General features: G+C 44.4%; 1 long non-coding RNA gene across 1 annotated transcript in view; it reads right to left on the bottom strand.

Moving 5' to 3' along the window:
• The window catches only part of LOC139676393 (uncharacterized), a 236,635-nt gene continuing 209,887 nt past the window's right edge, over nucleotides 1-26,748 (bottom strand). Inside the window, exon 4 of the long non-coding RNA XR_011698649.1 lies at nucleotides 1-163. This is a non-coding gene — a long non-coding RNA (uncharacterized lncRNA). The remainder of the gene's footprint in view (nucleotides 164-26,748) is intronic.

Raw genomic sequence — 26,748 nt, 5'->3', positions numbered from 1 at the left:
AACCCATATGAGCACTTGCATCCCGAGGCAACCACTTCTGCAGTGTCTGCAGGTGCATTTGGAGCTTGCAGCTTGCACTGCTGTGGTGTTTGGTCCTTCCTGCTGGGACGCTGAGCAGCCAGGAGACTTTGGGCTTTGCATGCTTCAGCTCTCTGCAGTGATCCTGATGAGGCAGACAAATGAACAAACTCAGACATGCTCATGCAAACAAGACGTGTTGCTGGAGCCGGAGGCTGGATGCTGGTTGTGGCCTTTAGTGCTGCAAAACCCGGGCTCTGCTCATGCTGATGCTAATCGGAGGTTGGGGAACACTCAGCCGTCTGCCTTTGATGCTGGGGCCTGGCTGGCAGATCCTTTCTGCACAAGGGGACATTCTAGTCAAACCTGTCTTTTTTTGCACAGAGACCGGTTCAACGTGTTTTCAAAGGCAGGGATTCATGCATGCACCTGACTACCATGGGAGCAGGTCTTTTGTTCCAGGGTAAGAAAGGTTTATGCAAGCCCCAGGTTCGGCCATGTCTTGGTGCACCTAAACAGCTTCACTCAGCAAGAATGTTTGGCAGCCTTCAGAGGATGAAGTTGTTGTACTTCTGCTCAATGATTTTTGGATATGAGGTTCTCAATCAAGGGAGGGGGAGGGAGGAGATTCATCCTGCAAGCAGAGACCTGTTTTTCTCATGCTCCAAAGCCTGCCTTGTTTTGGGTGTCCCAAAGGTTTCACCCAGCTGTTTGTAAAGCTGAAACCAGCATTCAGCCATGGACCCAGAGGACTTGTTGGGCTGAGGTCTTGCTGCACTGAAGGGCTGATGTCAAGCCCACATCCACCCTTGGGGTGCAGCATGGCTGTCCCTGGAGCAGGTACCCCACTTCAGCTGTAGTTCTCCTCTCATTGTCCCTTTCCCTTGAAACACCCTCTGCCTTCATCCACTGTTCTCCTCTCAAAAGGCAAGAGATTCCTACCTTGTGTTTACCTTTGGAGACCAGATTGGAGGTTCAGATTTTTATGAATGAAGTGAATCACTTCCCTCCTGGCTTCTGTAAACAAGGTCCCTGTATCAGCCCACTGATACGATCTACTGTTACTTCTTTCCAGACTTTCCTACCCTTGTTCTGAGTACCAGGTGATGCTCCTGGCACAGCTCTGATGGCCAAATGCTTGTTTTACCAAGCTACATCATAGCTGAACAGAAGGTGTCACCTTCACTGAAGGAAGAGAAGGTAGAAAACAACCTCCTGTTGACTCAGCAAGGGGAAAAAGACACACAAACAAACCCCAAAACCCAACAACTTTCAATTATCACCTTTGCACACCACCCCCACTGGCACCAGCCGGTGCAGGAGTGCCTGCGTTAGCTTGTCTTGAGTTATAATTTCCTCAGGGCACAGACTACACCTATGTGTGTGTGTTTGGGTAATAATGATCCCACTGGTTGCGATGAGTCCCCGCCTCATCCTATCTGTAGCTAGAAGGGAACGAAGTCACTGGGAACATCTCCCAGTTTCCTTAGAAAGTCTTGTTCTACGAGTTCCTGCCCTGCTCCAGAGCCGCCGACTGTCACTGCGGCAGTAGCTTGCAGGCAACACTGCTTTTAATATATAGTGGTGTGGCCCTGTGCAGCATTTAATTTTTGTCTTTAACCCAGAAAATAACCATCTTTGCTTCTGTTTTGTTTTTTTTTATCTCTCATCAGGTGACTCCCTGTGCTGTGTTTTAGGACACGTGAAGTGCGAGGCTGCCAGACAATTCAGTGCTGGTGGCAAAGACATCAGCATCTGTGGTGTCTAAAGGCATGAACTCTGCAGGGTTTGATCTCACTTTATGTGAAGGGTTCATAACCAGCAGGAACAATGGGTTACTATTTAAGAAAAACACCTTTTAGTGTTTCCACGTGTCAGCAGAAAGTTGAGAAACAGAACCACCAAAACACCAAACTATGTGGACACACACAACTATGGATGGGAGAAATGGGAATTGTGGGGAATTCAGCCTGCTCCTGAAATCTTTGAAGTGATTCAAAACATACCAAAACTTGAAATAATGTGACTTCTCTTTCCCACCTGAAAAATGAATGAATTGAAACAAAGCCATCACTTGGTTTGTACAGGAGCTGGTGTGAAAATCTTGGCTTTCCCATTGTGCTTTGACATCTCCATTTCCAGGTGTGTGGTGTGAGTGCATGTGAGCTGAGGTCAGCCTGAGATATAAATTAAATAAAGGAGCATTTAATTCTTGCTAGGCTGATCTTTCCCCTGGAGAAACACCATGAACGGAGGAGAAAGAACAGTGCTGTTTTAATAAGGAACTCAGAAAGAAAATAAAATCTAAAAAGAAAGGAAACTTTCTTTTTATCCAAAGGAGGAAGGGAGCCAAATCTCCCATGAGCACCATCATTTCAAAGGGACCTGCCTTCTGCACAAGTGCATAATTTGCTTATTTTCAAAGAAATTTTAGTGATGTTGAAGCAAATGAATAACATTGTTCCAGCCTCCCAGGGCTTGTCCGAACAAGAAAAGTTGTTAATGTTTAATAGGAGGTAAAATTTTAATCCATTTCATTAAACTGTGCAGATATTCTTAGTTCAGTTTTAAGCAGGATTAGTCGTGTTTACCTCAAGTCAAGTAAGCACAAGTATAACGTCAACTGATATAAGCCTTGCTTAAATTAAAGGAAGAATAGCTACCAAGACTTAGGGGAAGGAGGAAAAAACCCACTGAAGCCTTTATTTAAAACAAAAAAGGGGATTTTTTTTCTTTACAAGGTATTTTTTTCCATGGGAAAACAATAAAACCCAAAAAAAGTCTATGAAAGTTTTGCTTGTAAATGATGAGACGATTGCAGCTGAAAAAACACTGCTTAATTCAGGAGAGGTAGTTTTTTCAGCAGAGCCAGCATAAGTGTCCCCTTCAATGGATATGGTGCAAGTCTGGGTCTGTCAGACATGGCACTTCCAACTCATCCGCCTCTGAGAGTCAACAAATTAATCAATGCTGAGGACAGCAGGATGCTCCAGCCCTTTCTCAGAAATCACCCAGCAGCTCTTAGCTTTAGCCTGTGGCCAAGGTACTGCAAGTCCTTTAGGAAGACATCCAGCCTTGATGTGAAGTTGCTGGATTAAATTGGATTTACCACATCCCTTGGCCAGCTGTCCCACCGGCTCATTGGCCTCACTGTTAAAAATATGTTAATACTTCCCTTGGTTTTCATTAATAACTGCTTCTGTGTTCCCATGCCCCATATCCCTTTCCTTTTATTTATCAAAAAAAGCTTTTCCTTATTAAATTGAGCATTTTTCCCAGAACTGAATCCCTAGATTAACTTTTCATGGGGTTTCCTCATTAAATAATGCTTCTAGGTCTAAAACTTGCTCAGGTTTTTTCTTCTCCTACAAGACATAAAAAAGGCTGCAAGTTCACACAAAATCGGTGGGGAAGGGACCAGCTGGGGACCAATATTCCTCTGTACAAGCAATTAGATAGGAGCACCTTCCGCTTGTAGGTCAGATTTAATCTGGTGCTCTCCTAGAGGAGAGATTCCTTATCAGGTTTTAACCCCTTCACCTTCCAGGCCCTGGGAGAATAAGGCTTGACATCATTTGCCCCCCCTTCACACCTTATTCAGTCAAGCATTTTATCTGCTAGTCCTCAGGGTACTTCTGAACAGCAGATAACCCTCTCCCATGTGGCTGTCTGTAGCTGCAGAAAAGACTCCTTTTCAAAATGAACATTAATGACTTCCAAACCAATGTGTAAGATGTGTTTAGTCAAGAAATGTTGAAGGTGAGCATCACTTCCAAGCTTGTGAGGGGTGGAATAATCCCTTTATATTTGGTATAAATCAGATATGACACTGTTAAGCAAGTGAACTGGGCCACCATGAACCAGGGTACATATGGCAAAAGTCTTAGAGGTTTGGGGATGGCTTCCTGGGGTGATGTGAAGGAGATTTAAGTCTTTGTGAGATGATTTTGTCATGGATTGATATGTGCCTTAAAACTCACATGGCACAGCAATCTATAATGACTCCAGCTTTCCAAAGGAGCCACAAAGGAACTAAAGTTACCTCTATGCTAAATTCTTGCATTGGAGCTGATGTACCAGTAGAGCCAGAGCAAAGCCAAATGCAGGTGCAACTTTGCTGAAAGCACAGAGCAGCACCCTGAGCTAATAGTGGATGGGTTGGTGGTGAACTGCACAGACACCAGTGAACCCGAGGTGCATAAAAGGCTGCAGAAGACTTTCCACCCATCCTGTGCTAATAGACTGCAGAGGTATAAGCAAGGCTAAGCAGAGGGTTACATCTTCAGTCTTATTTATTACAGACAAAATATTCAAATAACTGTTTGACTGCTCCCTGTCTGAACCGGCACTGAAAATAGGAAGACAATTGCTCTTGCAAGAAGATTTGAATAAAGAAGGCAGGTTTACTGGAGGCATTAAGCCATGCATGTCTTATCTTGCAATGAAGGGAGCCGTTCTGCAGAAGCAGCCAGGTTAGGCACCAAGCAGGTGGATTAACTGTTCAGGGGAAAGAGCATGGAAAGTAGCTTTCTTGCAGAGCAGGTCTCCATACAAATAAGAACAGGCAGCATGGATTAGTGCTTAAACTAATGAACCACCCGTCAGACCTCACTGGGAGAAGATATTAGCACATAGCGGTACAGCCTTCGACAGGCTGGCACCTCTGCAAGGAGCCAGAGGCTTTGGGAGAGAACAAGCTGCCTGTAGCCAACCTCCCAAAATACACATTGTGCTTTAATGGAAACCTAACACAAACATTTCCAGCACTGGACTTGTAATGAGCTCCCAGTTTGCCTCAGGACCTTTTCTCCCAATTTGGTTGTATTTACGAGCAGCTATTTTTGCTTAAGTACAGAAGAGGGGGGGAAATGGCACGGAAAGGGCCCCATTTGCCCCTGCACCCACTGCTGCAATGGGAAGGGATGACCTTTTGCGGTGGTTCACTTCCATTCATCAGCTGCTGTGCTTTTATTTTTTGTTAAGAGGGAAAATATATACATTTTTGCAGATAAAAGCCAGGTAATCAAAGGGTTTATTAAACAGAAAATGAGCTTAAGAACAAAGAGAGGCAAAACTAAGGTGCCAAGATGAGCAGGAGTGGGGTGAGGCTGGGGCATGGAGGTGGGTTTGGCAGTAAAGCAGTAACCCTGCTCCACCCATGGAAAACTTCTCATGGGTGGGTTTAGGTTCTCCAGGAAACCGGAGCCGGTGGCAGGAGTCAGATGGGAAGTGTATCCTCAAGAGATCCGTATGGTATTTCCCCCTATCTACACTATCAGCCAAGGTAGGTAACCTTATGAAGTGAAAGCCAATCTTCTGGTATTTCTAGTTACCAAAAATGCTTGGTATCCTTGCCATTCCTCACTCTATTAAGGCAGCTTTGAATTTGGGATTTTCCCTCGAGAAATTCCAATATTTTACTGTGTGTTTTCCTTTTTATTGAGTCTGAAAATCAAAATATTAACTTTTTTCTTTCCATGGAATGGGAAATTCCAAACAATCCCCACTAGGAAATGTTAAACATTTTTGTGCAAATCTCTTTGCCCCTCTACAGTGCAGCCCCACATAGCTGCAGGCACCAAGCATAGAAGAAGCACCCTTGACTTCAACATCACTTAAAATATCAAAGCATTCAAGGCATACATTTTTCTTTTCTTTAGTGCTTCAAGACATGGTACAAGGAGGATCAGAAGATTAATTATTTTTAAGTAAGTGTCGTGGCAAGGCTTGTTTTTTGCCAGCTCACTGGCTGGGGTAGAAGTGTGGTGAGCTCCTGTTCACCGAGACAGGAGCTGTGCAAGTGCATTTGCTTACCATCCTGTGAGATATTGCCTGCAGCCTCGCTCCTGAGCTCAGGAAAACTTGGTCCTCCTGGCATAGCTGCTGGGACCTGTCTCCTTCCCCCCGAGCTGTGCTAATCGCTCCTAAGGCTTTAGAGGACACTTAGTAATGAGGAGGCCATCCCTCTGCTAAAGCCTCCGGGGAAGGTGATTTTTGTTGCAACGACCCATTTCCTCTCTCTAGAGCAAAGCAGGGAGGCAAAGTGGGAGCTAATGTGCTAACAATAATGAAGTGATGCGGCTTAAAGTGACACCAGTAATACAAGTCGCTCAGCTCTGGTTTCGCATTCAGTTTGCCGAGTGGCATCTGCCAAGCACCTAAAGGTCTCCGTGAGTCTCGGTGTCCTGTGAAGGTTATTTAGGTGCTCTGCCCCCGCAGATTTTAACAGGAACTGGCGCTAACTCGGGTCTAAACAACCTTTTATGCACGGTCCCCAAGTCCTGGGCAGGAGCCCTGCCCGCTGCACCCATGGTCTGCTGCCGTAAGTAGCGTAAATCATACAACGCGTAATCTGCACAAACCCATCATAATTAGATAAAAGTCAAGCGAAACATCCTTCACCTTCTGTAAATAACCCAGGCCAGAGTCAAAATAAGTGCCAGCAGGAGCGTGTTCTTACAGCAACGGGATTTCCAGGAATGTTGCTTTCCTTACCGAAAAAAAATCTGTTGTCCGAAGGCGCGGCATTCGAGCAAACGGGGGCTAAGCCGAAGTGAGAACTGACTGCTGGGCTCGGCAGCACATGTTTCACATTAAGGAGCTGTTTGAGGGGCCTGTGTGGCTTAGCGGATAAATCATCAGGTTTGTCCCCTTCCAGCTCACAAATCCAGAACAGCCTATGGTCCTAAAGGAGAAAAATATCCCTCAGCCTAAGCTCGATACTTTCTATCACAGAGATTGTGCTCTGGTGTGGAGCAACGGTCTCATGGGCCAGGTCTGTGGGCTGGACCCGTGGGAAGCCCCGGCCCCACCTTATGTGGGACCTGGGGAGCAATTGTAGGATGTGACGGTGCCACTCCTGCCATCCACAGCCCTCCTCTATCCACAACCTCGGGAACAAGCAGAAACATGGCAAAAACAATGAAAACTGATGGAACACTAACCCGGGGATCTAGCACAAATAGCAAAGGGAAGAGAGATGAATACTACAATAGTCTTTAAATATCTGCGAAGGAAACCAGCCAGGAGCCAGGTTGACCACAGGGGGAGGGCTGAAAGCTAAGGACAGATGATCCCGCTTTTACCCAGCAGTTAAGTGGATTTCTAACCACCGTTTTCACAGAAAGAAACTGAATGATCAGGTTAATTTTCTTAGGTGGGAATGAACTGCGAAAAGCCTTTAATAGCTCCAGTTCAGGCAATCGTGATTATAAGCAGGTGGGAGGAAGCCGGGCCTGATATATGAGATGCCAGACTTGAATGCAGTAAATAAGGACAGGGGAATATTTGTTTTGAAAGCATTGCTTAGTACACAGGAAACATCAAGCAATGAGGGACGACTCTCCACAGAAGTTCCGAGTCCTATATTTAAGAGCAAATCAAACTAAAGGGAGGACCCTGCAAATTACAGACATCTACAAACAACCCCAGACCTTTTGTCTCGGCTGTGGGAAGATCCTGAAGACACTGATAACAGAGACTATATTGCACAACGTTGAGAAAGAGGGGGCCTGGTGGTGTGTCCACTCTGCCCAGGATCTTGGCTCTGACTCTGGTTACAGGCTGCAGGGGAAGGTGGAGAAAGCCCAAGAGAGGATAATTATGGAACAACCTGTTGATGGAGGAAGTGGCTTCCCAACCTCTCTTTACTTAGGGCTTGAGTTCTGCTCAAAAGCAGGAAGATTTACAGCCCTCTCCATGGTTATGTTGTTTTCCTCTTCTGGCTAGATTAGCTTAATAAATGAGAGGTAGGAAAAAAACTGCTGAAAAGCAAAACCCCTGCAGCGATGCTGTGTCACATCATTAAATAAGGACACTTTTTACTTGAGAGGAGTTGTTTGACCCATAATTACAGCTACACTCCCATTTGGAAAATGGCTTTTGGTCTATAGGGGCTTCTCCTGTAATTTTAACAGGATGCAACATTTGAATCTTCACCCTCTGTTTTCAAGGGCAGCATAAAGGGATTATACAATAGTAAATAGCAGCTGGTTTTCAGGCTGCAAGGGGGCTCTTCATTGCTGTTATACACAAAATCTCTTTCTGAAATGAAATACTCGCTGTAAAGGTCAAATAGCATTGGGTTCTCATTCCTGAGGTCTGAACACAATTCGTTGTGGCAAAACATAAGCTGCAAACTAACCTGGCTTGTATGTCACAATGAGTATCGATTGAGAATTTCCAAATCCCAGCATCACTGGGGCAGCAGGAGCTCTGAGGATTATCAAAGGTGAAGGTATTGCAGTGTCCTAAAACATGGGTTTACTATGCTTGCAGTATTTACTGTCCCCCAAGACTGGATTGAGCATAGCAAGAATGCAATGGCATGTTTAAACTTGTTACCTCATCACCATTTTGATCTAAACCAATTATGAATCTATAAGTCAGCTCTGAGGTCAGCAGGCAGCTTCTTTGGTGATCATAATAATAATTACATTCCTTGCATTTGCACTGTATTTTTCATTTGTAGTCACAGGAGAATTCATCAAAACACGCAGCAGTCACCGCTTCCCATTGTTATCAGCAGAGAAAATGAGGTGCAGGGGAGGTAAACACCACGTTTGTCCCACACTAGGGGTCAGATGAGGGGGGTGGCAGGAATTATGAGTCCCATAGAACCTTATTCAAAGAAGAATCCATAGCTGCTGACCTGCTCTCTCAAATGGATTAGCATGAGGTTTCCCAGAACATAATGGTGAGGAGACACCTGGGAAGTTTCGGATGAACTTCTGCTTTATCTTTTACTTTTTCTGGTTTTCTTCCAAAAGAAACTTTTCATAGGAACCAGGTCTTTCTAACAAAGCTTTCCTGAAGGAAGGCTTCTGGACATCTTAAGGTGCTTTGTGTTCCAAAAATGTGTGGTTTTAGCCACAAAGACCCTTAATGGAGATGTGGGAACCCCAGACCTGTGTCAGACTTCATGGCCAAATCACTCCATCCCTGATGAAACTTCTGGTTGTGGTCTCACCAGAATGGTGCAGCTGCTCTGGGCTTCTCAGAAATGTACAGTTCATCCAGCCAAAATAACAGCTTTTCTGCTTTAACTGTTTCTCAAAAAAGTATTTAAAATTATTTTATCCCCCAGTGTTTGGACTGTGACCAGTTGTGGGACAAGACATAAGCTGTCTTCCTATTTGAAAGCTTTTAAAGGTGTTGGTCTCACATCCACTTCCTGGAGAGCAGGGCTAAGTTTTGATGCCTCAGCAAATTTTTCTGCCTGTCCTCATGTGGGAAATTTCCTGTCCATATTTAAGCCTTGCACAGGCTTTTTCTGCTGTCACTCCCTCTAACAAGAGAGTTGCAAAAAAAGGAGTAAAACCAAAAAAGACAAGCCTGTAAAAATGTCCTCTTCATTATACTCCTAAGAAAAACATTAATATTGCATTATCCAATTGAACATTTTCCTTTCACATCACTTTTAATCAGAACTCCAATTTTGTTCCAAATTTGAGGTCTAGGAAAAATAGCAATTTTTAAAAATAAAAAATGTTATGTTCTTGTGAAAAAAGCCCAAAAAACCAAAACCACCCAATCTCCAAAAAATACCTCACCGTGATTCTTTATGAGCAGTTCTTCAATACTTGAGTTGGAGAGGTTTATAATGCATAAAGTCATTTGTGTTTTGCATTCAGCAATCTTTGGGCTTTTGCCTGCAGTTTTGCAAAGTTTTGGCAAAAATAAAGCAGCATTTTGCATTTTGGTGTTAGCAAGGAACTGGGAGCTCAAAGATAGAAAGAAGTTATTTCTTATAATTTTGGAAGTCTACACATCATTTAATTGTTGTCTGAATCAACTCCATGAAAGTTATTATTGCTATTATTGTCCTGGCATCCTTCAGTGGAACAGGCGTATCCCCTGAGAAACGAGGAATTTGCAAATTAGGGACAAAAGAAAGACTTGCATCCCAGGTTCTTTTATACACAAAGGTGCACTTTGCAACTTTAATTTTTCTGTTTTGGTTTCTAGTCATTCAGTTTTGCATTTGCAGAGGAGCGGGATCACAACAAAAGCCAAATTAGCTCAGTTGTGGTCTGTGCTTTGCACTGGTTTGATTTTCTTTTCTTTCCCCTCCAAATTCAGCTGGCCTGCTGCAAGGCACACGGTTGCAGACTCACAAACTCCAAGCAAAACCCTGACTTGGAGGCGAAAACCCCTCGTGTCCTGCAGAAGCAACGGAGCGTTTTATTGCGAGACGGAGCAGTGATTTTTTGGGGGCCAGGGCTGTGCTTGCTGGCAGCTCCCAGGACAGATTTGTGTCTCCACCGTGTTTTGTGCAAGGCTTGCCAAGATTCATGCCCCCAGCGAACCTGAAATGTGGGTTATTTTCTGTTTTACACGGCTCCCAAGGGCAGAGGGAGGAATCAAACCCCATCCTGAGTGGGGCCCTTGCCCCCAGTGAAGGACGATCTGGCATGGAGGTGCTAATGTGCCTAATAAAACCATCACGGTGGGAAAGCCTTGGGGAGCCTCTTTTCTGATGGAGCCCATCTCAATACCAGTCCTCCATGACAACCCATGCTTAGACTATATAAAGTAGTAGAGAAAAGGATCTTTGCATTGACTTCACTTCCCAAACAAGTATTCTCCATATCCGACCCGGAGGGTGGCTCAGGAGCCACTGGGAACATCAGCAGCTGCCCAGGGAGCCAGTGCCAGAGCTGGAGGAGGGCACAGTGTCATGCCAAGCAACCACCAAGTACTTCAGAATCTGATATGGAGCCAGATTTCCTTGGGAGATAGGGCTGGCAGACCTGGGAGACAAGGCCCTCTGACCTGGCAGGTGTTTGCCATCCCCAGAGGATGCTGCAAAGAGAAGCCCCCAACAGCCAAGCACCACCCCAAACCCTCCTCCTCTTCCAAGGAGATAAAACCCGTCTGCGGACAGAGTAAGTTTAAGCTGATTTAGATACAGCTGGTGTGCTGGGAGCTGAAGGTAATTTATTTCTCTTGGCTGATGACCTGCTCCCTTCGAGGGCTGTGTTTTCCAAGCGCTCTCTGCTTGGCCGCAACATTTGTACCTCTGGCAGTTATTGTTATTTTAATATTAGGCTAAGAGCTAATGTATTAGGCTAATTTATTAAGCTGGTAGACTCTTTAGCCAGCCTATTCTGGTGACACATGAAGGAGATTTTATAGATAGGCTGCTCAAACCCAGCTCTACCCTAGTCTGGCATTTAACTGCGGCTTGCAGAATATAATGGCTGAATGTATTTTGCCTATGCCCACAATAACTCTCTTTGACTGCAAAAGAAGTTCCAATAAACATGTCATTCAAATGTGAATGTATTTCAGTAAAAATTAGTGAAGCTGATGCTATGAATAACCTGCAGAGCTATAGTGCAGTTTCAATTGCTCTCCCATCAGATGGGACTGAGATGATTAACACCAGATCAGCCATGATATTTATATTGCTCGGATCATGGTGTGCCACAAGCAAATGCAAGATTGGATACTGTATCGGAACAGCAGGGATGGGAAGAGCCACGTAATGAGCCGGTTTTATAGTGAGAAACAAATGGGATTGTAACACAACCCTGGAAACAAGGGAGTGCTTCCAAGAGGGCTCAGGAGCAGGACAGCAGTGTATGAAAGCAGCACTGAGAATAACTTTGGGGTTACATCAAGTAATTTATATAAACAGAGGAGTTAGGTGTTTTCTTTTCTTGCATGATATAACATCCATTTGAATAAAGATTCATGCAACTTGGGAGAGCATTTTATTAAGACAATTATTTTTGTTTCTGCTAAAATAATCCCCTGCCAGTTTTTTCTATTATCCTCTCTCCGTCCCCCCTATTTTATCAATAATGGGGTTCCCTCCTGTGAATCAGTCCCTCCAACCAGCGAGTCCCTCCCCCACCTGTGGCCCCTTTCCACCGAGCGCTATTTTGTAAGATCTCTTGTCACCAGGACTCTGCGAAGACTTAGGCATGTAATGGGAAACATGTGTCTTCCCTGGCGCTTGCAATCTTACCCCGAGGAGCTCCAGCGAGGGCTGAAATGGGAGTGCTCTCTGTGGAGTCGGGGAGCTGACGGGGGAAAAGTTTGGAGCCAGAGGCAGCAACTTGGGTGTTTTTTGTTTGCTCCCAGAAGTGCAGGATCTCACACAATAATGATAGTGGCAAACGGTGGTTTCTGTTGTGGAGGTGGGGGGATGTTGGGTAAGAGCACTCATGACAAGCAGCCCTGACAAAAGGGAGCAAGGAGGAAATAAATGGCTTTTTAGAAGACAGCAAAAGCAAAATCAACCCCTGAGTTGGAGCCTCAGCCCACCACAGTTTTGTACTTTTTCCTGAGCAAGAGACAGAGGAAGAAGCTGAATAAGATGCAGAGAAGTTGGGAAACCATTGGGGCTGTTGACTTATTTACTGTGAATAATCACCATCAAAAAGAAAAGTGGTCATCATGATACTGAATGCATGATATATGATATATCATGTACATAATATATGGGATAACAGGCCTCATTTCTCATTGTTATTCCTTCTGGGTGATTTCTTCTGTAGTCTTCTGGACAGAGTTGATGCTGCTGGGAAAGTGGTGTATTGCACAGGGATGCCAGGCTCAGTGTGGGTGAGATTTACTCCAGTGATAAAACCCACCCATCACCTTGGCCTCCTCCTTACATTTTTCTGAGATACCAGCCAGAAATACAGCCAGAGCAATGAAGACTCAGAGCAGTGAGAGCCCAGACCCAACTGTCATATGTAAAATCTGAGTGTGACTTGGCCTCATCTGGGATTAAACAGCGGAATAACAAAGCACGCAGGATCTGGCTGGTGTCTGACAGCCAGTGCTTCTGGGTTTCCAACAGCCAACTTAATTCTGAGGGAAAAAAAATATAAAAAATGTCAGGCTAAGACTGAGGCACGTTGTTGTTTCCTTACGAGTTCACTTGCAAAGGTCACTGCTCCTCTCCCCCCACCCCAGTCTCTCTCTCTCTTTCTGCAACTCTTTTGTTTGTGCAAGACTTCAGGAATTAAAACCTCATTTCTGGGGTTATGAGGAGACCACAGGAGCGATACATTGCACTGATTATCAGCAGCAGGCGAGCTTTTCCCCAGCAGCTCTTCAGCTGCAGTAGTGTATAAGTTCTATATGGCTTACCCTGATTTTTCCTGCCTGTAAATTTTTCTTTTGAGCTAACAGGGACTTCACTGCACTAGCGGAACAGACTTATCATGATAAATTACTTGGGATTATATTGTTACAGGGAATTGCCATCACCTCAGCAGTAATAGAAAGGAAAGGAAAAAAGAAAAAAAGATAAAGAACAGCAAGATAGCTGGGAGTGCAGTGAGAAGAGAAATGGTCCTGGTGGGGAAGCAGATAGATGTCTTCCTCAGGTGAAAAGATTCATTTATGGACAGAGCACTGCGGGACATTTTTGGATGAAAGAGCCAAACTATAGGAAAGTCATTGTCTTTTTGAAAAAAGTGGGGATTTAGGGGTTTCTAGGGTCTTAAATTTTCTATATCTGGAGTTCATATTTTGGTGCAATGATGTGAACACCATTTCAGAAGTGAACAGCAATTTTCAGTGGCTTAACTTCTGAGTAGATAGAGGGAGAAACCTTGGAAGAAGCTGGATTTCCCAGGAGAAGCTGTTACTTCCCCTGGGAAAATCACACTTCTTGCAGCAGGACCCCTGGAATCTGAGAGAGCCCCAAATCATTCAGTGCTTTTGCAATGGGCACATCATTGATTAAAGGACTGGCAGAAATATTATCTTTCCTGGCCTCTTGCGTAACAGAGGCTGGATAATTAAATTGTATAATCTTTAGATCAAGCCTGTAATTCCCTGATTGCGTTAGAGTATGTCTTTAAAAAAGGCCCCAATCTAAATGCTCCCAGAAGCATCTTGCCTCCCTGAGCAGTCTTTACAGTCCCCCAGTAGAAAAGGTCGTGACTAGAAATAGTTTAACAATTCCACCTCCCACTTGCACTGATCTTGTCTGGGTTGAGCTTCCAGCCCTGGCATCATTTCTGATGGCTCAGTGAAAGGCTGATTTGCCATTAGCAAACCTTTGCCATCAGCAACCATATTCCTGCTGTGGACACCACCCAGCTGTGATGGAGCCAACTCTTGCCCTCCTGCTTGGGGACCTCAGTGGATTGAACTTCTGAGATGCTCATCCCAGCCAGGCCTGCTTTCCTAAACCCTCAGTACTTCACTGGCGTCCTGTCCAAAGTCTGGCCTCCACACCAAGCCTGAGCCAGGCACATTCCCAGCAGTGCTACACACAGTAGCAGCAACACTCACCCACTTATAACACCAACCTCTGCCTTTCTATTATTTCTCTATATCATTATGTTGATGTAATAAATATGCAGAGTTGCTCCGGGCACTGTTTCCTTTGTTTGAAATGCTGTACCACGTTCTCCCAACTGGATATTATGGTATGATTATATGCATGTCAGAGGAATAGTCCCTGATGTCCGTGCAGCTTCTACACTGCATCTGTGCCTCCCTGTCCTTCCCCTTGTGCTTCCCATCCCACATTCACACGCTCCCATTACATGGCTAGCCTATATTTTACTCCCTCTGTTCTTGCTTCAGCCCTTGTTGGTAAGGGAAGTCTTGATTATATGTTATGGCCAAGTGACTTAAATCACAGAAAAAAAATGAACACACAGGAGCGTTGCCTTGAGGTCAAAATGAAGTGCCAAACCTTTGCATGACCATCAGGACTTAACCTCCATTTGGAAAAACTCCAACCCCCCTAAGCAAGCCCAAGGTGAACTGGGTGGAGAGCAAAGTCTTACACACGAGCTGCAAACTTCAGGCACTGAGAAGACTCCTGACTATTTCCAGCAGTGGGAAAATGTACGAGCAGGGAAGTCATATTTACATAAGTCAAGGAAAACACTGTTTCCTTCTTCGGCAGGAAACAGAAGTTATTCTCAGAGCTTCGGCAAAAGAACGAGAAATTAAATAAAGTGCTGGCAGCCTAAACTTGTTTTATTCCTGTGGTTTTACAATCTCTGAGTCAAAATAAACACATTTTCAATCTCAGGAGAATTATTATGATAATAATGGCAGGGTGGGGGGGATGTTATTTACAGGCTCCAATGGAATCGGTCAGTGAATCATGTGAAATGTAGCAACAGATTTAGGGCAAGAAAATTCACATTTATGCAACTGTCTGGTTTGATTCCTCTGTTACCAGGTACACTGATGCAGCAATTCAAGATTGGGCAAACCTTTGGGTGCTCCCAGCAGGAGTTTTGCCTGAGAGAAGGGTAATCATCGATATTACAACACCCAATTTCTTTCAGTTAGGATTTTTAATGGGGGTTTAATGATGTTGTCCCTCCTTAAGTCTGGGGTGACCTGTCATGAGTGGGTGCAAAAGCAAAATTCCTGGTGATGGCTGCTATCCTAGGCATGATAGTGTTAATTTATGTTCCCTTGTGATATCCAAATATTACATACAAATTAGGAATTTGAATCCTCACACCTTGATGTACTCAACATCTCAACTATTAAAAAATAACCCATTTAGGCATTGTTTTTCCTCAGGACAAGAGGCCAACATGGTCCTTCACCTTCTCTTCTGACTTGAGCAGTTGTATTTGCCTATGACATGACAAGGACATCCCTATGGGCAGCACTTTCACATCTCCTCCAACTTGTGCTTTTCCTGTGAAATTCAATGGCATTGCAAAAGCAATTCTTTCAGGATTGAATTTCTGTCTACCACTAGGTATTGTCTACATGCCCAAACCACTCAGTGTAAATGAGTGGAAATATTATATACACAATATCTAATATATACACACAATATATAATATAGAATATGTGTATTAAGGCCTATCACAGGCTGACAGAGGAACAGAACCATTAAAATCCATATCTACATATGTATCTAACATATATAGATATATTTATAGTGCATGGTTTAGGCATTTAGACATATTTATCATAGGCCTCACATAGTCTGTCTACAACCAGAAGGAGCTGTGGGTACAAGGACAACCAAATGTAACTACAAGAAATAGCTACAAGAAGTAATTACAAGGGAAACTACAAGAGGAAGCTATAAGGGTAAGTACCAGAAGCAGGTACAAGGCCCTTGGCCCTGGGAGCTTGAAGGACACAGGAAGAAGGGCTGGTGTGTGGATGCCAGGATGGGAATGATGCAATCACAGCAAGTCCCGCAGCTCTTTGCAAAGCTCTCACCTTTCACTGGAATCCAGGGAGACAAAAGCAGATAACAGCTAAGTGAGAAAATCTTGAATTGCTTACTCCTTTCAAACCCGGAGGAACAGCTTGCCCTGCACAAAGCAATTCCTAGGCTTAGGCTGCTGTTTAAAGGGTAGAGGTTAAACTCAGATGCAAGCCTGTAATTTTTATAAACAAGGCTCGTATTTCCCTTCTGGCAATATATGTATGGAAACCCACGTACGCATGAAGTCTAAGACATGCATGAGAAGCCCATTGAAGCCTCATTATCTTTGCTTTTGTTCTGCTTTCCTGGTGCTTTTTTAATCCCTGCACCGGCACTGCCTTGGGATCGACTCCTTTTCCATGACAAGCTTTTCACAGGGCTGAAGGGCTCTTTGTTCTCCTGGGCTGCCCGTCGGCGTTGTTTGTTGTGCAGTCCCTGGGGTGTGCTTCTGCTCTTCCAGAGGGCCAGGGGAGGAGAGGAAGAGGCAGAGGATGTGAACTCCCATGTTTGAACACAAAGAGAGAGAAAGGGGACCTGTTTACTCTCCTGCTAAATGCTCCCCAGTAGACAGAGAGGTTTCCATGTGTTCAGCAGTAAAATACTAAAAAAGGGGGTGAGGGAGAGGGCAATATTAAGGTCTTGGGGTGCTGTGGTGCTGAATTCCTCTTCACCAAGCAACATGGTGGCGGTGTTTGCAGACCTTGCTGCCTCTATCACAACCTCAGTGAATTCTTCAGATTTGTGTGGGAGTTGCTCATGGAACTTCCAGGTATAAAACCTGTTGGCTCCAGTGAACCTGCTTCACATACCATGTCAAGGATCAGTGCCAATGGTGGTTGGTAGAGAGCCATGGCCATTCCCAGGCATTGAGAGCTGGAAGGGACCACCTACGTCACGGGGCTCAGTCACCAGCTCCTCACAAACACCTTCCACAAGCTGGTCAAGCACAGAGTACTCGGTTATTTCCTGGTTAGTGTTGCAGCTGCTAACCCTCAGTTATTAAAAACTTGGCATAAATATTGGATTAATTCAGTTTGACTCAATATTTTTTTAAACTAAAGTTCACAGAGCCTTTTTGAGGAGCACCCAGAGTCCAACCATGCACATGCCATCACATTTCCCTTTTTAAAAATAAAACTAGTAAAAATGCAGCTAAGGTGCTTGTTCACTTACTGTACTGTTTTCCAAAAATGCTGGTTGGCTGGGTTTTTCCCTTGAACTCTTGAGAGCAAATATATGGTTAGGATTTTGTGTTCAGTTGTCCACCATGGGGAGGAAAGTCATCAATTATTTCACAGCCCTTCTCTCCATGCCTTACAGCCCTGGTGGTCCACAGCTGAAGCGTGAGGACCATCAGGTTGGTGGTTACTGTGACCAGCCAAGGGCTCTTGTGCTCTTCTCAGCAGGTTGTCGTGAATGATGGAATCATTAAAGTGAGTAATTTGCTGTAATACAAGAACGGCTTAAACACCTTCTGCATCATCACAATGGTGTTGCTCCACCATCCCCCTTGCCCAAATTACACAGCCCAAGGTGTGAGTCAGATTTTGGAGGTAATCTGGGCTATAAACAATATTTTGGGAGGAGAAAGAATTCATTTCAGTGGGGTTAATTTCTCCACAGCCCAACAGGCAGTTGTGAAGAACTAGCAAGCCCTGGGCACCAGGAAATGTCAGAAAGGAGTTTCTTTGTTTCTATTTGCAAACAGGGCTATTACCATGAACCCATACTCAAAACCAGGTATTTCAGAGACACGTTGTGAAGTTAACACTGTTGCAGGATTGAGCTTGAGGTGCTCTCCCATGTGGCAGCCCTGCCTCAATGTGGTCCTGGGGACCTGGGGGTTCTCATGACTCAATGAAACTGGATAGGTTACCTTGCATTTATTGTGGATTAAGGAGAGGACATGGACAATTACTGAAGAGGAGCCACTACTCAGACATTGTTGTCTCTGCCTGGTGGGAACCTGCTCAAGAGGCCATACCCATGGAAAGAGTGGACGGTGGTTATCTCAAGGTCATGGGTGCAGGAAACAACCAGCACAACGTGAAAATTGTGTGAATGGGAGCTGCTGGTGGGGCTATCGGAGCTTCCCAGGTCAGGCAGGACACACAGGGAATCACCCCACCCCAAAACAAAGCAGGAAGAAGTGAAGATGGCGTCAAAAATCCTGGAGAGAAGGTTCAAAGTCTGGCCAGCTCAACTCACCCTTGTCACCAGAGAGACACGGGCTGCAGCAATGCCCATCTGGAACTTGCTGTTGCAGGATGTCCCTGCCTTGTAGAACTTTCCCTGCTGAGGCTGGAATTAAAAATTCCTTTGGTGTCTTTTTGCTTGATATTTATGTATTCCTTCACCTGAGAGCACCGTGGTCCAGGAGCTCACATGAAAAAACCAACAGCAACTCTAATGAAATCACCACCAGCAGCTGGATCTTCTTGAGGGTGAAAACAAAGGATGTGGATGTGCAGCTGTAAAATCAACAGCAGCTTTCCAACAAGCCAGAGGACAATGACTTTGTTGGAGTACCAGCCATCAGGAACATCTTTAAGGGTTAAAGTAGCAAGCTGACAAAAACCTTAATGTTTTTACAGCACACAGACTTGTAACATACAATACAGGACAATTCGTTCTATTGATGTCTAAAAATTCTTAATGGAGAAACAGGCTGTTAAAATACAGGATACTTTATAGGCTAGCTCTTCTCCATACTTCATCCTCAGGTATTTGCCAAGTTAGCAGAGGATCAGACTTCAAGTCACATTTAGGCTTCTTTAGAGCAGATTTTCCACTAAAAGCTTAGCTCAAAGACATACATATTAATGAAAAAAAGAGCCATTCATTCTTGTCACACATTTTGTCCTCAGAACAGTTGCAAATCCTACATATGATTTTTTTTCTAAATGAAGGGAAATAAAACATCTTTTATATAGTCAGACAATTGTCCAGTCTTTCCCAAGAATGGAAAAATGCCCTAAAAATGGAAAGCAGGTGGGGTTTCTCCACAGTAAGTTTCTTCTTCTGCACAAGAACAGATAGGCTACATTCTTGTTTTCTGTTTAAAAAAAAGCCATAATCATACAAGAGTCCTGTGAGCTGGAGCTCTGTTGGAAGTGTTTGGTGTCTGTAGTAGCTGCACGTGTCTACAGTTTCTTCTAACCAGATTGAACAAAACTTTCCTGCTTTCTTACCATACCACAGCAACCTTGGCATTCCACCTTTCCTTTCCATTGCTACTAACTTGGGAAGTTCTGCAGATTTCTTTGATGTTGTTGTTGACTTGGGAGTGTCACAGCTGAAGAAGAAAACAGAGGACATCTTCAGAGATGTTGATGGGGGTGAGAGAGAAGAAGCAGTTTGTTCTTTGCTTATAAGACACCTGAGAAATGCAGAATATAAGAGGAGAGGGAAAATCCTCAACAAAATAATCCCTCCTGCAGGACTTGGAGTCTAAAGCTCACTGGTATTTCACTGAGTATTTGCTTCATTACATCTAAATATCTTCATTAGCTCAGAAGCCTCCTCTGTAGAAATAGAGCCAGCAGAACTGGACCACTCTGGCAAGTGCTTTTTTCACACCCAGGTGGATCCCAACGAGGCACACAGTGACACCATTATTTCAGACATGGGTTATCAGCAAAGCACACAAAAATGCAGGGTTAGAGTAGCAACTTTCAGAATAAAAGTTGCTGATAAACCTGGAAATACTCTCAGACCTCCCGTAGCACAGGAACAGCCAGGAATAGTTAAGCGAGTGCCAAAGGAAAACCCTTGACCTGAACAACTGCATATTTCAGAGGCATTTAAAACAAAATCTCAGACTGAACTCAGAGGCATGACAACGGGATAGAAAATTAGGTGATATTAATGAGGCACAAAATGGGTCAGAGTTTAGATTGAGGTCAAATTTTGGGACCTTCCTGGCTTTTCTGGATTTTTTTTAAGTGCTCTGATTCAGTGAGAAGTACTCAGTGGACACCTCCAGCTTGTTTTTCACTCAGCAGCGTATCATCCCTCCCACATAAACTAGTTTGAATCACCTTTATTTACTGTGTCAGCTAATGGAGGGATAAAGGCAGATGAGATGGTTCCATTTTGTTGTTTTTCCTCCCACCTTTCTTCTTCACTGCCTGTCACCGATTCCCTTCCCTCCCCCTCTCCTCCCCTCCCTATTAAAACAAAACATCTGCCACAGTTTTGAGATGCTTTGGGCTTTTTCAGGCTATTACTAGCAAAGATAGGACTTGGCAGGGAGGGAAGCTGAGCGAGAGCCACAGCAGGTGAAGGGGTTTAATTCCCCTGTTACTGCAATCAGCTGCCATGGCCACGGAGCCATCCACAGGAGGCAGCAGTAATGATTTCCAAAGCAAAAAGAGAGCCCTGGCAGGCTGGACTGGGGCTTGGCCCCATCCATCAGAACTCTGCAGAGCTCAGCTGGTGACTAGTCACTGCGTCACTCCTTTCTGATTAAATTCCCGTTAAGTTTAAAATAATAATACGTCCTTAGTGGAATAAGAAACTCTGGAAGAAGAAAGAAATAAAGTCTTTCTGGGGCTTTTTTGGCCAGCAGTGAACTAAGGGCCAGCTCTGAAGAAGCATATGGGAAAAATGGCTAGGACCATGCTTTTCTTCTGTTAAAGCACAAGGCTTATCCTTGGATTTTTTATGACCACAAAATCCAGATTCTTCAGTGAACTAAGATCCTTTATATGATTATGACAAGGAAAAATGCTGGACAATGCACATAAATTATTATGTGTGAACTATGAGGCACAGAAGCGCCCAAGTCTTTCAGCAGACAATTTCTCAGAGGGGTTGATCAGAACAACCTGCACATTTCTGTCCAAGATACTTGGTCTGACATTTTGTTCTCCCAGCTATCTGACCCTTTTTTTCATTATCTGTCTGCTGGCTGTCCTGTGTGGGAGCCAAGCAGATGGAGGAGATGGGCCAACAGGTATTTTGGCATCCCTAGTCAGATCAGCTCTGAAGGAAAAGATAAAAATAGGTCCATGCCACTCGGTCCTAGGCCAGAGAGGTCACACACCTTTACCTTTACTCAAGGACCAGTAGTTACTACAACAGGAATATTGATAATTATACTAACAGTTCATTTTCTAAGCTTGTGTTTCTTTCCCTTAGTTCTTACACTTGTAGTGGGGAGGGAATATGAGTTTGTGTCTCGTCCAATGATCATATCTCATTTATTTTAGCACTGAAATGGAATAAACAATCCTAGAAACTTTCATTAGTGGATCAAAATGAAACTTGGCTAAATGCGAGGGTTGGGGTTTTTTTATTTCATTTGGGGGGTATATAGCTTTTTGGATAACCTTTTCCTTTGATTCAAGTTCATTTTCAAAACCAAACCACTAGGAAAAGCAGATCTGAAACAGGTGAACATTCAGAAAATGAAATATTTTGGTATTTCCATGGCCAATATTTGCATTTTAGAAACACTGATAGAGAAGTAGAAATGTTTGCCAGGGCTAGGATTCTCTCTTTTCATGGAAATTGTTTGCCAGATTTGAACCCATTCACAGTCTTTCTCTTCCCAAAGCCCCATTTGGAGAGATGAACTTATTGTAGAACGTCCCCGCCAATCTCTGCAGTTGTATCTGCCCCAGACAAGGCATGGATGTGACTGAGGCACCTGGGTCAGCCCTACTTCCTTCTATGGACCAGCACTCCACAGAGACCACCCCTGAATTTTGTGTGTTAAGTAGCCATGTGCTGTGTATTATGGTCCTGGGGAAAGTACAGGAGCTGCTGAAATTATAGAGGTCATATGAATAGTAAAAAGATGCTCAGCTAATAATACCAGGCTACCTGATGCTTGAGTCCAAGGTGTGTAAATAGGCAGAGGAAGTGTGAGGACACTGGCAAATACCCACTTTTGCTTATGATTGTCCATATAACTTCCCTTCTCAGAGCTAATTCACATCAAAGTCAGGTTACCTGTGAAAAGATTTTTAAAAAACGAAAGAAGAAGCTATAAATCATCTGGAGATCAGATTGAATTCCTCAAGATCACAGGGTTGGGGCCAAAGACAGGAATGCAGCGTGTAATGGCCTTGTTTATCCCTCTAGTGCTGTATCCCAGAGTTCTTGATGGTCTCTGCTGTGCAGTACCAGTAACACCAGCTTGAGGCACAACAAAATAAAAGAGGGTCCCTGCTCCAGGCAGCACAGTCATGTCACTTGTAGGCATCACAGCCTCACTCCTGCTGCCCAAAGACATGTCACTGGTCACCTGCTGTTTCCAGTGTATGTTTCCTCCATCAACATGTTCTAGGACACTAATGGGTCCCATGATTATTTGCCTGAGATTTTTACAGAATCAGAGAGCAAAAGAGACCTCCTCAAAGTCCTGGGAAACTCTACCTGGCATGCACTGAGGGGCTGATAACACCACCCTTTGAACATGCAGGCAGGGGGTAGAAGGAGCCGAACTATTAATCTTCTGTAATCTTGCTGGAATAAAGTGACAGTGATGGAGTACTTTGTAATGGACTTCCTGAATCCTCATACAAACGGAGGAAGTGACCACCCTTGACCAGATTTCTGCTCATGTTGCCTGTTTCCCTGTCTGCATTACACATTTTCCCTTTTGCAATCAGCTCCGACCCCACTTTAGCAAGGCCAATGAATTAATGCTCAGTCAGCCCATGAGAATGGCTGTCTGGAGGGGCTGGGGGGCTCCCTGGGGAGTGGTTTGCAAGGTATCATCAAGCTGAAATCCTCAGAGCAGAAAGGTCTTCTGTGTGTACCAGGAAGGCAGCTCTGGGTTGTCCAGCCTCAAATCTCCATTGCCTAAGGAAATCTGAGCAGTGATGTCCCAGAACACTGGACTTTACTGGGCACACCAAGATATGCTGTCCTTGGGCTGCCCCTGTGATATGGAGAATGTCTGGCATTCCTGGTGCCTCTGGTCCCTCCTCAGCAGCACAGAAATGTTGAACAGAGCCAGCAGTGCAGGAGACTCTGGAGTCTTTCAAGCCTTGCATCCTTTGGGCCATGCTGGGGAGAGGATGGATTTATTTTTGGAAAGCATCAGTAGAGCTCTATTGTCCTTGTGTATTTCATGTTACAAAACCATGGTGGGGACCCATCCCTGCCCCATGGTGGGCTTGCATAACCCTCCAACAGCACTGGTGTTGAAAAGGGGCCATGACCTTCCCTTTGTGGACCAGTGTTACATTGCCAGCTGGGAGCTCTGGCAGACAAACACTGGCAAGTTTATGAACTCCCTGTCTCCCACCCAACAAGCTGACCATGAACATGCCCTGAAGGCTTGTGTTGAGGAGTCAGTGTGAAACAAAAAAGAGACCACAGATTATGGCCCCTGGGAACTTCAAGCCGTGCCAAAGGGAAGAGCCATTGGATGCTATAGCCATAGAAGGGCATATTCAGGGTCCGTTCCCAGCATCCCGACCTTGGTTCCAAGTGCTGGCTTTGGAAATGCAGTCAGTCTGGCAGTCTGTGTGGGCTCTGCCTCTGGCATCGGGGTTGGCAGCAGGAGGGAAGTGCGGGAGAAATGGAGCTCAGAGAAATAAATCCCATTGCTAATCTGGCCCTGGGGAGTCTTGCAAACACAGGGACAAAGACCTGGGCTGCAGAGAGGGACCAGAGGTGATCTCATGAGGATGTTGAGCATCACAGTGAGGTGCTTAACCTGCCAACCTAGACCTCATTAATATCACCTATAAGAACAACAGCTGGCCCTTCACACCTCAGCTCAGGTGTACTGACTTTTTCATCTTTTCCCACATCAAACTCCTAGGCACTCTGAGCAGCAGGGAGTTCAAAAGAGGTACACCCCATGACACCAGCTCTGGATTTGGCCACTTGGCCCTGACATGTTTTCAAACAAAAATCACATTATCAGTGGTCTTTCATCCCCCTCCTGTATCCTGGAGCCCATCACTCAGCAAAGAGCCACCTCTGATCTTCACAAATGTGGATTGGCTCCTGCTGCAGGGGAGGGTCAGAATCAGGCACTCAGGTTTGTGCTACCTGATAGTCCTGTGATATCTTTCCTCTCTTTTCATCTTCTTTTGCTCTTCCCTTGAGTGGTTAAACCCTCACTTTTTTGCTGCCTGAATCAGGAAGGTCTAAAGATTTAGTAGCGAATTCAGGCAATGGTCCAGTGTTTTTTTGTCACTTACTTGTCTAAATAATGCAGGAAAAGCTCCTGCATTGAAAGCCAGGCACTCCATGAAAGGTGTAGAACAGGAGAGGTGCGAATGGAAACCTTGCTGGCATTAGAGGTTGTTTTTCTAAACATTCCCCATCAGTAAGCACACAGGCTCCCAGCACTGCACAGTCCCACTGAGGTCTTTAAATTGTATTTCTAGGATTTCTCAAAAACAGGGGCCTCAAGCTTTTAAATACAAAGGGAGCCGGGGAATGGTTTCTTTAGCAAGAGATTTGAGCAATCAGTGCTTTTTGTCTCTCTCTCTCCTTTTTTTTTTTTATGGACATCTGCTGGGTTTGTATTTTTTGAGTCATGGGGGTGAAGGGGATTGAGAGGGAAAGAGAGGTTTGCAGACAGGGTGAGCACAACATACACTGGAAAAAATCCCGGATGCTATAAATGGGAGCCCCCTAACAGTGCAGCTCATCTGAAGCAAAATGAAAATATCAGGCATCCAAGAAACATATGTGCAGATGGCTTTGAGCCCAGTCTCCTTACTAGGGCTCTGCATTAAATAAAATGCACCGGGTCATGTTGCTATAGATATAAGAGATTACTAGGTGCAATGTGCACTTCGCTGTGAAACTGCAGGTTTTTAAACAATTGGAAATACAGATCTTGTTTATGGATCAAGCAAATGGCTTCAGTCAAGCAGAGCAGTCCTTTTTTTGTTGGTTTTTTATTGTTTTTTTGCTAGGCTTGGGGTCAGGAGGTTCAAAACTCTGTGAGATTGTGCTGCAGTCACTGCTCAGGAGGAGAGCAGTCTCACCACTGACATGAGAAGCAGCATCCAAGAGGTCTATTGACTATGACCTGTATTTTTGAAGGATGATATGAATCAATCCAGAGCCTTGGCAAGACCTCGCTGTTGGGGCTTTTGCTTTCAGCCAATGTCAATTATGTCATTACTGAGCCTGCAGAAGCTATTACTAATGTTACTTTTACAGTTCACTGCCGACCAGAGAAAAGAGTTTTTCACACTGTTGTCGTTTTGTTGGAGCAAGACTATACGAATCACAGATGGCTTCCTTGCCAGATGCAGCCTCGCAGGACGGCAGTTTGGGGTTTACAAGAGGTTTAATGAAAACCTGGCATTTTACCAACTTTTGGCAAATACTCCTGGGCTGTCAACTCACGCAAGCAAGTCAAGATCCTAAAAATGTCTAATGACTTGTTCTCACCGAACGAGGAGGTGAAAAGTTTTACCTGAGAAACAAAACCCAAATGAGCAAACCAATACTCAATCACTCTAGGCCTGAGATCATGATCACTGAGGTTATTGAAAGCTTGCACTGCACTCTGGATCTGTTCCCAAGTCCTTACTATTGCACTTGAGGGGTACAATGTATTTCTGCTGACACAGAACACTGATGATGAGGAGGGGGAAGAAGTGACATCCAGGTGTGTCGAAAATCACATCACCCCTACTTTGACGTCTACTGCTCTTTTTTTCAGTTATGACTTTGCTGCTTTTCACTGACTGAGATTTCATTTGCTGGCCTTTCTGCTTGATTTGTTTCTTCCTTGATGACATGAGCACTTCATTAAAATGTGCTAAAAGAAATTCTCAGTTATGTGCCTTCAGATGTAGGACTTCTCCCATATAAATATTTCAAATGACACAGAAATAACCAGCATCTCCAGATGCAAGCTGGGAACTCTTTGCTTTATTTAAGATTTCAGGTATAATATTTCCTTTTCTCTATTAATGAAAGTGTGTGCTTAGTGAGACTTGACACAGCATGGTGTGCTTTTAAGCACAGCTTTTCTTAGTTTATCAATCTCACCATTTTCCATTCCCACCAACCTGGACTGCTATTCATCCTGTTCTCAACAGTTTAATTGAGTCAGCTGCAGTGATTTGGATAAGAAATTAGTTCCTAGGTCCCAGTAGCCTCAAAGTGCTGTCTTGTGGGTGCAGTGCGTGGAGCACAGTCTATGCACTCAACAGTGCCTGTACATACAAAAAACTGCATTTGAGCCATTCCAGAAATCATCAAAGGCAAACAAACCCTGAAACATTATTCACACCACATCTCAAGGCAATCAGCCTGTGTCATCTGTGGGTCTTTAGCAGTCTCCCAGAACCAACTACCTTTGCTTGAGCTTGTCTGCCTGTCTTTAAATGTCTTCATCCCGAGCCTCACTTGAATGGTAGATTTTTTATCACCATTGGTGCACAAACCAGATGACTGAATTCTCTGGAGGAAGGAGGAAGTAGCACTTTACATCCAGGTGGCAAAGGAATTAATAAAGTGGCTGGAGAAATGTAGTCACAGAGATGTCATCCTTTTTCCACTGACTGAGGTTTGGATGCAAACCTGATACCTAACTCTCCTTAGAGTTCCTGTGGATTTGTCTA

Source organism: Pithys albifrons, chromosome 10 (genome assembly GCF_047495875.1).
Source record: "Pithys albifrons albifrons isolate INPA30051 chromosome 10, PitAlb_v1, whole genome shotgun sequence".
NCBI lineage: Eukaryota > Metazoa > Chordata > Aves > Passeriformes > Thamnophilidae > Pithys > Pithys albifrons.
The sequence above is the reverse complement of the archived record's forward strand: the minus strand, read 5'-3'. Positions and strand labels throughout refer to the sequence as shown.